Source organism: Dermacentor variabilis, chromosome 3, assembly GCF_050947875.1.
Source record: "Dermacentor variabilis isolate Ectoservices chromosome 3, ASM5094787v1, whole genome shotgun sequence".
In the NCBI taxonomy this organism is placed as follows: Eukaryota; Metazoa; Arthropoda; class Arachnida; order Ixodida; family Ixodidae; genus Dermacentor; species Dermacentor variabilis.
Genome location: NC_134570.1, coordinates 220,766,951 through 220,778,722, shown reverse-complemented (window position 1 = coordinate 220,778,722; position 11,772 = coordinate 220,766,951).

Below are 11,772 nucleotides of genomic sequence, written 5' to 3'. Positions count from 1 at the left end.
GTACGCTGTATGTGAAAGTACTAAAACTTGCGTCGCCATGCAATCTGAGCCGTAAATCGTTGTGAAAGCTGTACAGCCATACTGGCAAGACACTACGCTCTGCGCATGAATACGGAACAAATGTATGCTACAGAAAAATGGTCGTCATTCAAATTGTGCCCACCGACTGTCTATCCGTATGCCACTAGAAAGTACAAAGAATTAATTTCTAAATTGTCGCAACATTTATTTTTCATTCCATATTCAAGAAATTTGTTTACTTCTTTTCCAGGTCATTGTGGACTTGCAGACATTGAAGTTTTGAATAGCTTTTTTTTTGTATTTAGCGCATTGCCCTTCTGACTGGCCAAATTATTTCGACAGCAATAGTGAATCCCTCCTTACCATACTGCATTACAAATATTTCACTTCCTTGGAATGTCTGTAGCATGTGCCTCAAAACAGGCCTCAAAACAGTACACCGTGCCATTTAGTATTCTACAATGTTGAATTTGGCACATGCACTTCCATATGATCAAGTGTAGGTTTGTATTGCAACGGAAATAAGAACATCTGTGCTTCTTCAATTGTCTTCATCACATTACTGATGCCCTCTTCAATGTGCGAAAATGGCTTGTAACAATATTGCTATGTTTCATGTGAGGATATGGAATAACTTTCTCCTTTTATGCTGAAGCCGAAAAAAAATTTGACAGGTATCCCTTTTGCCTGTTGGCCTTCAAATCTTGTAGAAAATGGTGTGAGCAGCCTGGGGTGCGCCTGAAGAGTAATGCTAGTTTGTGCATGATTGTACTATTGCTACAGGGAAGATGACACCTTAAGCACATTTTTTGATACAATTAACACAAATGTTCCCATCTTGCCCCTTGTGGCTCAATCATGGTAGACCTGTTCGTCTTTCAGTTATTTCATTGTTCATTTTTGCTACATATATAGCTGAGTGGGCACGGGAGAGCGGCAGCGATGCAGTCGTCGCTCACGAATCCCCTTTTCTACTATGTGCAGTTTGTCGTGCTGCTCGTGCCATGGCTTCCTTGGTCTCCTGAGCTGTCAGCGACGATGTCGGCACCGCTACTACCTGAGCTGCTGGTTTTGGAACCGGCGATCGACTGTTCTGGCTTACACGACACGGACATGCGCAGAACCACCTTCTTCATTTCTGATCACGAAAGGGCGTCATCATCGACAGCGCTATCCTACCACAGTATAAGAAGCGGACTTCGGCTACCTATCTTCAGTGGGCACGGGAGAGCGGCAGCGATGCAGTCGTCGCTCACGAATCCTCCTTTCTACTATGTGCAGTTTGGCGTGCTGCTCGTGCCATGGCTTCCTTGGTCTCCTGAGCTGTCAGCGACGATGTCGGTACTGCTACTACCTGAGCTGCTGGTTTTGGAACCGGCGATCGACTGTTCTGGCTTACACGACACGGACATGCGCAGAACCACCTTCTTCATTTCTGATCACGAAAGGGCGTCATCATCGACAGCGCTATCCTACCACAGTATAAGAAGCGGACTTCGGCTACCTATCTTCAGTGGGCACGGGAGAGCGGCAGCGATGCAGTCGTCGCTCACGAATCCTCCTTTCTACTATGTGCAGTTTGGCGTGCTGCTCGTGCCATGGCTTCCTTGGTCTCCTGAGCTGTCAGCGACGATGTCGGTACTGCTACTACCTGAGCTGCTGGTTTTGGAACCGGCGATCGACTGTTCTGGCTTACACGACACGGACATGCGCAGAACCACCTTCTTCATTTCTGATCACGAAAGGGCGTCATCATCGACAGCTCTATCCTACCACAGTATAAGAAGCGGACTTCGGCTACCTATCTTCAGTGGGCACGGGAGAGCGGCAGCGATGCAGTCGTCGCTCACGAATCCCCTTTTCTACTATGCGCAGTTTGTCGTGCTGCTCGTGCCATGGCTTCCTTGGTCTCCTGAGCTGTCAGCGACGATGTCGGTACCGCTACTACCTGAGCTGCTGGTTTTGGAACCGGCGATCGACTGTTCTGGCCTACACGACACGGACATGCGCAGAACCACCTTCTTCATTTCTGATCACGAAAGGGCGTCATCGTCGACAGCGCTATCCTACCACAGTATAAGAAGCGGACTTCGGCTACCTATCTTCAGTGGGCACGGGAGAGCGGCAGCGATGCAGTCGTCGCTCACGAATCCCCTTTTCTACTATGTGCAGGTTAGTAATAGCTTAACGCTTTATTCCAAGCGTACGAGTAATGCCTGCCTGCTGCTTCTCCCGTGCCCAAGTGTCCTTCTGCAAGGCAGCGTACGAGCGAACTGGCTGCTGCGCATCGGACTGCCGCTATCCGATCGGCGCCAGGATTTGCGCGTTTGTGGCCGTCACTTTACACCGGAAGATTACTAACGCAATAGCGTTTCCCGAGTCCGGTATTAGGGCAAACGTAAGCGCAAAGGGACAGGGTCTGGCCGCTTGACTGTGCCGTAACGGGATGAGCCGAGATGAGCAGAAGGGCAAATGCGAATGGTCTGCACGGTGCAGCCACCTGGTGGCACAGAGCTTAACCATACACAGTAGCAGCAACGAAGTGTATTCTTCTTTGCTGCTGGTGTGTATTTTTCGCAGGAGTGTAATCATGAACACGTTGTTTTTATAAATGTTTAAAATGTTTTACACTTGGTTAGAGCAATATTAGCGCTTTGTTTGGCTGGTTAAGCTCTGCACTAACAAGTGTATGGACCGTGCAGACCGATCAGGCCGCTCACGTACGTCTACGCTAAAGTTCCTTCATCACCTTGAGTTTATGCCTATAGTCATTTGCCGAAATGAACAGTTTGCCAGTGGTTACCGGAATACAAGACACGTTCGGCGCTACGACAGAATGCTCGCAACGCACGCTGCTTTGATAGTTCTCGCTTGGAGTCGACGGCCAAGCGGCTAGCGGTAGGGTGGCTAGAATTGGGAGGTGTGAAGACCGCGCCGCCGCCGCCATTGCCTAGGGAGGCCCCGCTGCGCGTTCCTCCCATTGGGGGAAAATTTGGCGCTTCCGTCGGGGGCGCGGGTAGGATGGCTAGCGCGGGGGCGCCGTGAGCTTGTCAGTCTCGTAGGCCACGGTGCAGTGCAAAGTGACTCTCGTGGTCGGTGTAGTGCAGCTGTGTTTTTCTAACGTTTCCTCAGTTTTTCTTCAAAGTAGGCGGTGTGAACTGCTGTCGCTATCCCTTGACACCCTGTGAACATGTTACAATGACATGGAAGGTCGACAGCAGTGCCTTGACATTGAAAGTTGCACCCAAGTTGACACATTCACACACATATTCTAGTGGATTCGAAAAGATGCGGGTAAATCTGGCCTTCAATATTTTCAACAGTGCAGTTGTGCACGCCATGGACTTGCACAAAGAAAATATTGAGCAACAGTACTCAAATCTGGAGCCAACAAGGGTGTTCATTGACGTGATGGCTCAAGCAATTGAAGCCATGACATCACGGTTTCCAACTGAAGCTCTGAGATATGCCCACAGCAACTGTGTTCATTTTCGTATGCCGGTGGTAAATGCTTTTCGTGTTTCAGACGTAGCAGTGTTCAAGAAACTGCACTTAACAGCATGCTAGCATTTCTGGATCAGTGGGAGGCCCATGCAAAAGGGCTCGGCTTCTTAAGCAAGGGCACATCAGAAGGTCTGCGTGTGACCATACATTCCACTAAAGACCTCTTGACGTATCTAACTGAGAAGGTTGGGTTCAGGTTCTTGATGACTTAATTCCCGCCTCAGTCAGGACTGCTTGGAGCGTTCATTTGGTATTGTGAGACAGTCCAACGGAGCCAATGATCACCCCACTCCTGCGCAGTTCATCATTATAATGAAGTATGCAATTAAGCTTATGCATTTCAGTCTGGGGGTGCATGGGGACATGGGGGCTTCTGTATCCCTCAGTCTGTCTATACAACCTCATTCAGACACTCGAGGACAGGTTCACCCGTGCATTTAGCCCTACGCGACTGCACGCAAAAGTTGTCAAAAATTTCTTTCTTCTAGCAGCCAATGTGCCGCAGATTGGCTGCAGGGACCATTACGCTGATCTAACAGGATCGGTGTCTAGGTTTTATTGTATAACACGTATTCACTTTTTCCTCAAAGGTTTAAATCAGTGTGCCATACACAACAAAGCCAAGAAGGTTAAGCCCTGTGTTTTGTAAAAATGTGATTTTATGCAATAACTGTGTTATCTCCAATAAACATGTATTAAATCGCAAGCGCTTTGTACTTTCTAGAATTTCTTCACCACAATGCTGATATATTGCATGAACTTTTTCCATTTAAAGTAATGTTACAATCCCAGATATGTGACTTATGTGCGGGCGACACATTCAAGGTTATTCCAATGCGCTGCCCTTGCGCGGCGATTCCTATGAACTATACTTTCGGCAAGGAATAAGCGCGCTAATCTCGGCAAGAGGTGGTTGCAAAAACCGTTGCTGTGTCGGCTGCATAGTCGGTGCTCGCTGTTTCCATGTGGAATGAGAGCAGCGAAACATTAAATTCTCTCAGCATCTACAATGTATAGAAAGAAGTCTGGTCAGATTCTAACGCATTCAAACGCTAAAACTAAGCGCTACCAAATCATTTTGCCGCCCGGAGGTATGCCGACGCCGCGAGAAACTACGGCGCCCTAAACGGCGCCCCAGCCGGCAGCGCCGTCACGCGGCAGGAACGCGTTTTGGGGCCAGCTTCCGGAGGCTGGTCTTCACACCTCCCCATTCTAGCCACCCTACTAGCGGAGCGGTCTCGCGCGGGCGGGGGCGGGCTCCAAAACAACCGGAAGTGGACGATGTGACGTCGCATCGTGACGCTGAACCAGTGAAGGCGGAGCTTAGCCCCGCTCGCTCGGCGAACGAGTTGAGGAGGAAAAGCATGGCTAGGGAGGAGGGTAACTTCTAATCGCTTGTAGCTCCATTAATACGTAACGCTTCACTTAAATTGTGGTGCGAATGTTCTACTTAAGCTATACCCTACGCGTCTACAAAATTTGTCCGAACCGTTTCAGGGGCCCTTTAACATACATGAAGTTACTCTCTTTCATCCGATGTGTTTATACAAAAAAAGTGTGCGTGCATGGAAGGGGTTAAGGATCCTTTGTCAAGCCAAAATGCTTCCTAGCATGATAAAGTGAAACCTTGTGCATTGTAGTCTGCAGTTGCTCATTGCACTTTCAAAAGCGCAATCAGCGCAGAGAGCACAGGAAAACACACAAGTAACTGTTCAGCAATTAATTTGAAAGAAATGCAACTTCGTTTTACAGAACGACCCCATTCCAAAAAAAGCAACATGCTATGCAGACAATACAGCCAACTTATGGCAATTGGACAGCTGTTAACGTGCCCTGCCTTTATATGTGCAAATGCTTCAAGTCTCAAAGTGTGCCCCTACTTTGTAACTTCTCCTTGGAACAATTGATGATTTGAACAAATGGTAAATATAGCACCATTGCCACACTTACAGAAGAAAACTACATATTAAAATGGCAAGTCCTTGTAGAACAGAAAAGGTTGTACAGTAAGCTTCCAATAATCTGACTCCGGTTAATTTAATTTTCAGCTAATTCGATCCTGGCCGAAGGTCCTGGTCGGCACCTATGCATTTCTATGGGCCTAAACATTCATTATTTCGATCCTAAAATTGGCATTCGCCGGATAATGCAAACTTGACCAGACCCCGATAACGACCCCTTTTATTGGCAGCGTCTGTCTCAGCAGAGCTTAGGGGACAGTGAATGCGTTAAACAAGCGCCATCTCCAGTCTGAAATGCCTATTTTTTACCTGCCCAAGAAAGATTTTCAAGCAGTAACGGTAGCTGACAATGTCCGATTGCGGTACGTATCTGATTTTAACGAACACTTTTTTTTTCAAAGGACATTGAGCCGAAAATTGCTTAGCGCTGTGCAATCGATTGCGAAACTAAAACCGTGGTTGTAGCATTCATATGCTTTACCGCATATCATGGCTTTAATACGGCGAAGCTGGCTTTAGAAAATCGGCTGCCATTGTAAAAAAATCAGGCAAGCGTTAGGTTTCTACTTTGGTTTGGAGTTTCGTGCCATTTCTTCTTTAGTTTTATATTTCAGACAAACAGAAAGTTGACATGCGTTCGTTTCGGAGGCGTGTTACTCAAGTACATATTGGCAAATGAATCAACAGTGTTTCGGCAGGTTTTTGCATCTTAATTCGACCCATCGGTCTCGTGAGGGTAGAATTAATGGAAGTTGACTGTAGAAATCACAGGATGAAGCACCAAGAAAGTTACCTTGCTCAGGTAGTGAAAAAGCATGAAAGGAGTGCTTCACACAACATCCCCAGATGTTCTGTTGCAGAGACAAAAGCTGCCTCCCTTATCTGGAATAGAATAAATTCCTTTCGAAGGCAAAAACAGAAAGAGAAGTCATCAAAGCATTCCACATCATCTTATTCAGTCATTACAGTGTTGCTACATCACCATTTGCTTAGCCTCCTGTGCCAAAAAGAAGGTTGTTGCCAAAAATAATATGACCTGATTTTCACCATCCAATCACCATCAATTATTACTGCTTTCTGTAACCTCAACTATAAATACTGTATGTTAACACTGAGATATATGATAAGCTTACTAAAAGTTAAAAATTAATACTGGATGTTTTTTAAAACAAAAATAAGGGTGCTTAAAGCGGGCCGCATTTGCGCAATGCTTGCATAAACAGTAGCTTACATCGTCTTTCACAAAAATGGAGATATCAACCATCCCCAAGACAGCTACTGCCTATCTACTTGCATATGAGCAGGAAGCTGTGGATCTGTTCATTGTTACCTATTTAACAGGGGTCCAATTATAAAACAAAGAGGGCAGGCGGAAATGAACTATTTTGTATCATGTACATGTGCTCTCAAATCACGTGCTTCTATCATGTTGGCTACTAGGGTTTCAAAGAGAACTTTACAGAAAAACTTCGAGTATCTTCACGTGACAGGAAAAAGTTCCTGTTTACTTGAATTTCCATGAACTCGCCAGGAACCATGTAAAGAACAGCGAAACATTAAGATTGGTCACAACTCTGTAAAACTTATCAATATTACCAAAGAGTTATGCAACATAGCATTTATCTTGTGTTGATTACCACAAACATCATCATCATCAGCCTGGCTACGCCCACTGCAGGGCAAAGGCCTCTCCCATACTTATCCAACTACCCCGGTCATGTACCAATTGTGGCCACGTTGTCCCTGCAAACTTCTTAATCTCATCCGCCCACCTAAATTTCTGCCGCTCCCTGCTACTCTTCCCTTCTCTTGAAATCCAGTCCGTAACCCTTAATGACCATCGGTTATCTTCCCTCCTCATTGCGTGCCCTGCCCATGCCCATCTCTTTTTCTTGATTTCAACTAAGATGTCATTAACTCGCATTTGTTCCCTCACCAAATCTGCTCTTCTTATCCCCCTTAACGTTACACCCATCATTCTTCTTTCCATAGCTCGTTGTGTCGTCCTCAATTTGAGTAGAACCCTTTTCGTAAGCCTCCAGGTTTCTGCCCCGTAGGTGAGTACTGGTAAGACACAGCTATTATATACTTTTCTCTTGAGGGATAACGGCAACCTGCTGTTCATGATTTGAAAATGCCTGCCAAACGCACTCCAGCCCATTCTTATTCTTCTGATTATTTCCGTCTCATGATCCGGATCCGCCGTCACTACCTGCCCTAAGTAGGTGTATTCCTTTACGACTTCCAGTGCCTCGCTGCCTATTGTAAATTGCTGTTCTCTCCCGAGACTGTTAAGCATTACTTTTCTGCAGATTAATTTTTTTACCCACCCTTCTGCTTTGCCTGTCCAAGTCAGTGAGCATGCATTGCAATTGGTCCCATGAATTACTAAGCAAATATCATCAGCGAATCGCAAGTTACTAAGGTATTCTCCATTAACTCTTATCCATAATTCTTCCCAATCGAGGTCTCTGAATACCTCCTGTAAACACACTTTGAATAGCATTGGAGAGTTCGTATCTTCCTGCTAACACCCTTCTTTATTCGGACTTTGTTGCTTTCTTTATGGAGCACTACGGTGGCTGTGGAGCCGCTATAGTATCTTTGGGTATTTTTACATACGGCTCGTCTACACCCTGACTCCATAATGATTGCATGACTACTGAGGTTTCGACTGAATCAAACGCTTTCTAGTAATCAATGAAAGCTATGTATAAGGGTTGGTTTCTTAATCAGATCTTTCGCCTCCTGCGATAGCTTACCGGTATCCTGTCTAACGAAGTTACCACTGACTTCTATTGCACACTCCTTAATGTTGCCCACAAGATTGTCGTTCATTGCTTCAACACTAAAGTTCTCTTGCTGAGTTAATGCCGAATACCTCTTCTGTAGCTTGATCCGAAATTCCTCTATTTTCCCTCTTACCGCTAACTTATTGATCAGCTTCTTATGTACCAGTTTTTCCCGTTTCCTTCTCAAGTCTAGGCTAATTCGTGATCTTGCCATCCTATGGTCACTACAACCAGCGCAGCTTACCGAGCAGGTCCACATCTTCTATTATGCCAGGGTTAGCGCAGGGTATGAGGTCTATTTCATTTCTAGTCTCGTTATTCGGGCTCCATGTCCACTTTCGGTTATCCCGCTGGCAGAAGGTATTCATCATCCGCAAATTATTCCGTTCTGGAAACTCTACTAATAACTCTCCCCTACTATTCCTAGAACCTACGCCATATTCCCCCACTGAATTGTCCCCAGCCTGCTTCTTGCCTACCCTGGCATTGTAGTCGCCCTTCAGTATAGTGTACTTTGTTTTGACTTTACCCATCGCCGATTCCACGTCTTCATAGAAGCTTTCGACTTGCTGGTCATCATGAATGGACGTAGGCGCGTAGACCTGTACGACCTTCAATTTGTACCTCTTATTATGTTTCACAACAAGACCTGCCACCCTCTTGTCAATGCAATAGAATTCCTGTATGTTACCAGCTATTTCCTTATTAATCAGGAATCCGACTCCTAGTTCTCGTCTCTCCGCTAAGCCCCGGTGGCACAGTACGTGCCCGCTTTTTAGTACTGTATATGCTTCTTTTGTCCTCCTAACCTCACTGAGCCCTATTATATCCCATTTACTACCCTCTAATTCCTCCAATAGCACTTCTAGACTCGCCTCACTACATAACATTCTGGCGTTAAACCTTGCCAGGTTCAGATTCCAATGACGGCCTGTCCAGATCCAGAGATTCTTAGCACCCTCTGCTGCGTCACAGGTCTGACCGCCGCCGTGGTCAGTTGCTTCGCAGCTGCTGGGGACTGAGGGTTGGGGTTTAATTGTTCTATTCTTATAGGAGGTTGTGGCCAAGTACTGCACCAGGGTGGCCAATCCTGCTCTGGTGAGAGAGTGCGTCACCGGTTCTGCTCACCGGGATCAGGCCACGAGGCCTGTTTATACAATTTTATCAACATGCGGATTTTTTTTATCCGGTGGGAAATTGCGAGGCACCAGGATTTGAACCACGGTCCTTTTGCATGTGAGGTGGGTGCTCTACCTCTACGCTATCGCTGCATCGGGGTGCAGGTAGTAAGTAATTATACAGGAAGCGTTTTATTTACTATAAGTGGAGTATTGGAGAAGATTAGTTCGACTACTCAAAGAGTGGGAATAGTCCAACTGTCAGAATCCCGACGAGTTAAAAGGACTGTAATCACATAAACCAGAACTCTGAAGGGATGGAGTGGGAATAGAATGGAGTGCCCCCGCTCTGCAATTCTGCACCATGCCGATACATCCTGCTCTTGGGCAATGCCAGCGCAGCTCTAGAACTACAAAGATGACCGCACCACCATGGCGAAACGCATCGAAGCCCCGTCAGCTGCCGCACGATCATGCGCTTCCAACGAGCAATCCTGCACAACCTATATATATATATATATATATATATATATATATATATATATATATATATATATATATATATATATATATATATATATATATATATATATATATATTACACGGTCAAGATGTTCTTGACCTTGTTATCTTCGGTCATATCTGGGTCTATACGCCGGCAGATGTCCACTACATCTTCAATGTAGCTCGTAAAAGTTTCGCCCTTTAGTTGGGCACGACAGCGAAGCTGTTGTTCAGCCCGAAGTTTGCGCACAGCAGGGCGACCGAATACTTCTTGAAGTGCCGTTCGAAATGCTGACCAGGTGGAAAAGTCAGCCTTATGGTTGCGGAACCAAAGATGGGCGACCCCGGAAAGGTAGAATGGGACGTAGCCAAGCTTGTCAGCTTCAGACCATTTGTTGTGGGCACTCACTCGGTTGTATGACGACAGCCAGTCCTCTACGTCATGATCGTCAGTTCCATTGAATATGGGAGGATCCCGTTGGCGTGGCGCACCAGGACAGACGACTGGAGGCGGTGCCATGGGTGGCGCGGTAGGGCTAGTCTCCTCAGGCATGGGAGATGTGACAGGGATCGTCCGGCTTCGGAGTTCCAGGTTGGCAATAAGTCCAGCACCTCCACCAAATGTCGTGAAGCACTTTGAGCAGTAAGCGTTCGCGACTAGAACGTTGGAGCAGCGAGAGGTAGTGTAGCCGACCGAGCACCGAAACAAGGTTGTTCTTTCTCGTCGTCGTTGTCTCTCTCCTAGCCACAGCCCCACTGCTCCCTATTTTACAGTACAATATATATATATATACACATACACGCAATTCGCAGACTGGTACCCTAGGTAGGGGCTAGGACTCGCAGAAACTGTAGTGATCTCCACAACCGTGGCGTGTACGAGGCCACCAAACTCCTTGCCCTGTGCACGTTGCTGTCTATCTTCATGAGCCTAGATCCTGATGCAACCAGTGGTGCCACACTGCTATTTTAAAAGGCCACCACTAGGTGAAGCGCCAGGGCCCGCCCAGGTCAGGGGACATCGGCTTGGTCCGATGCGCAAACGACAGTAAACTTCGAATTGACAGGACTACGGGTGGGATTAGTGAATTTTTAACTAACCGGCACCAATTTGTAACTACTAATGAACTTTCTTCTCCGTGATTGCTAGTAAGATCCGGTGTGCCACAGAGCTCTGTATTGGGACTAGTTTTATTCCACCAGAAACATGGCTCCACACAACAGTTTTGTTTTAAAACATGTGAGTGCATATGCGTGTATCGGACAGCGAGAATAAGTAAGAGTCAGTAAGTGTCAAATACATGCAATCTGGCTTACAAAACAAAAGAAACTGGTCACTATTTAGTCATAGTTTTATTTTGTGTGTAACAACTTCACCCTTGAAAAGTTCCTCATTCTACAAAGGTTTATATAGTGAAATATAGAAATATTTGGATGCATTTGAGTTATAACCTGGCCCAAGGAACTTCCAGTGGCAGCCTGTCTCGATCTCGCAATTCCTGGCACTCCCCAATATACAGCATGCCTGACTGCTGCAGTGGTCAAGTGCTCTGCAGCTGTAGGAAACCGTGGGACAAGGGTTGATTGCACAATTTATGGCATTTCCAGATTTTTAACTTAGTACCATCTCTATACGATGTCGGCACTATGCCACTAGACCATTGCTGTGCTGCAGTCATCATAATATTAATTGCTCATCGTATACACAAGCTATACTGCTGGGCAGGCAAAATTTTTAAATGCGCGAGGAAGACAGGACGTGAACTGAAACATAGACGCACACAAAGTGCAGGCTTCCAACTTGTTTTATTTCGTGAAAGCAGAGAATATATAAGGTACTTCAAGATAGCAAAACAAGGAGCAATTGCAAAG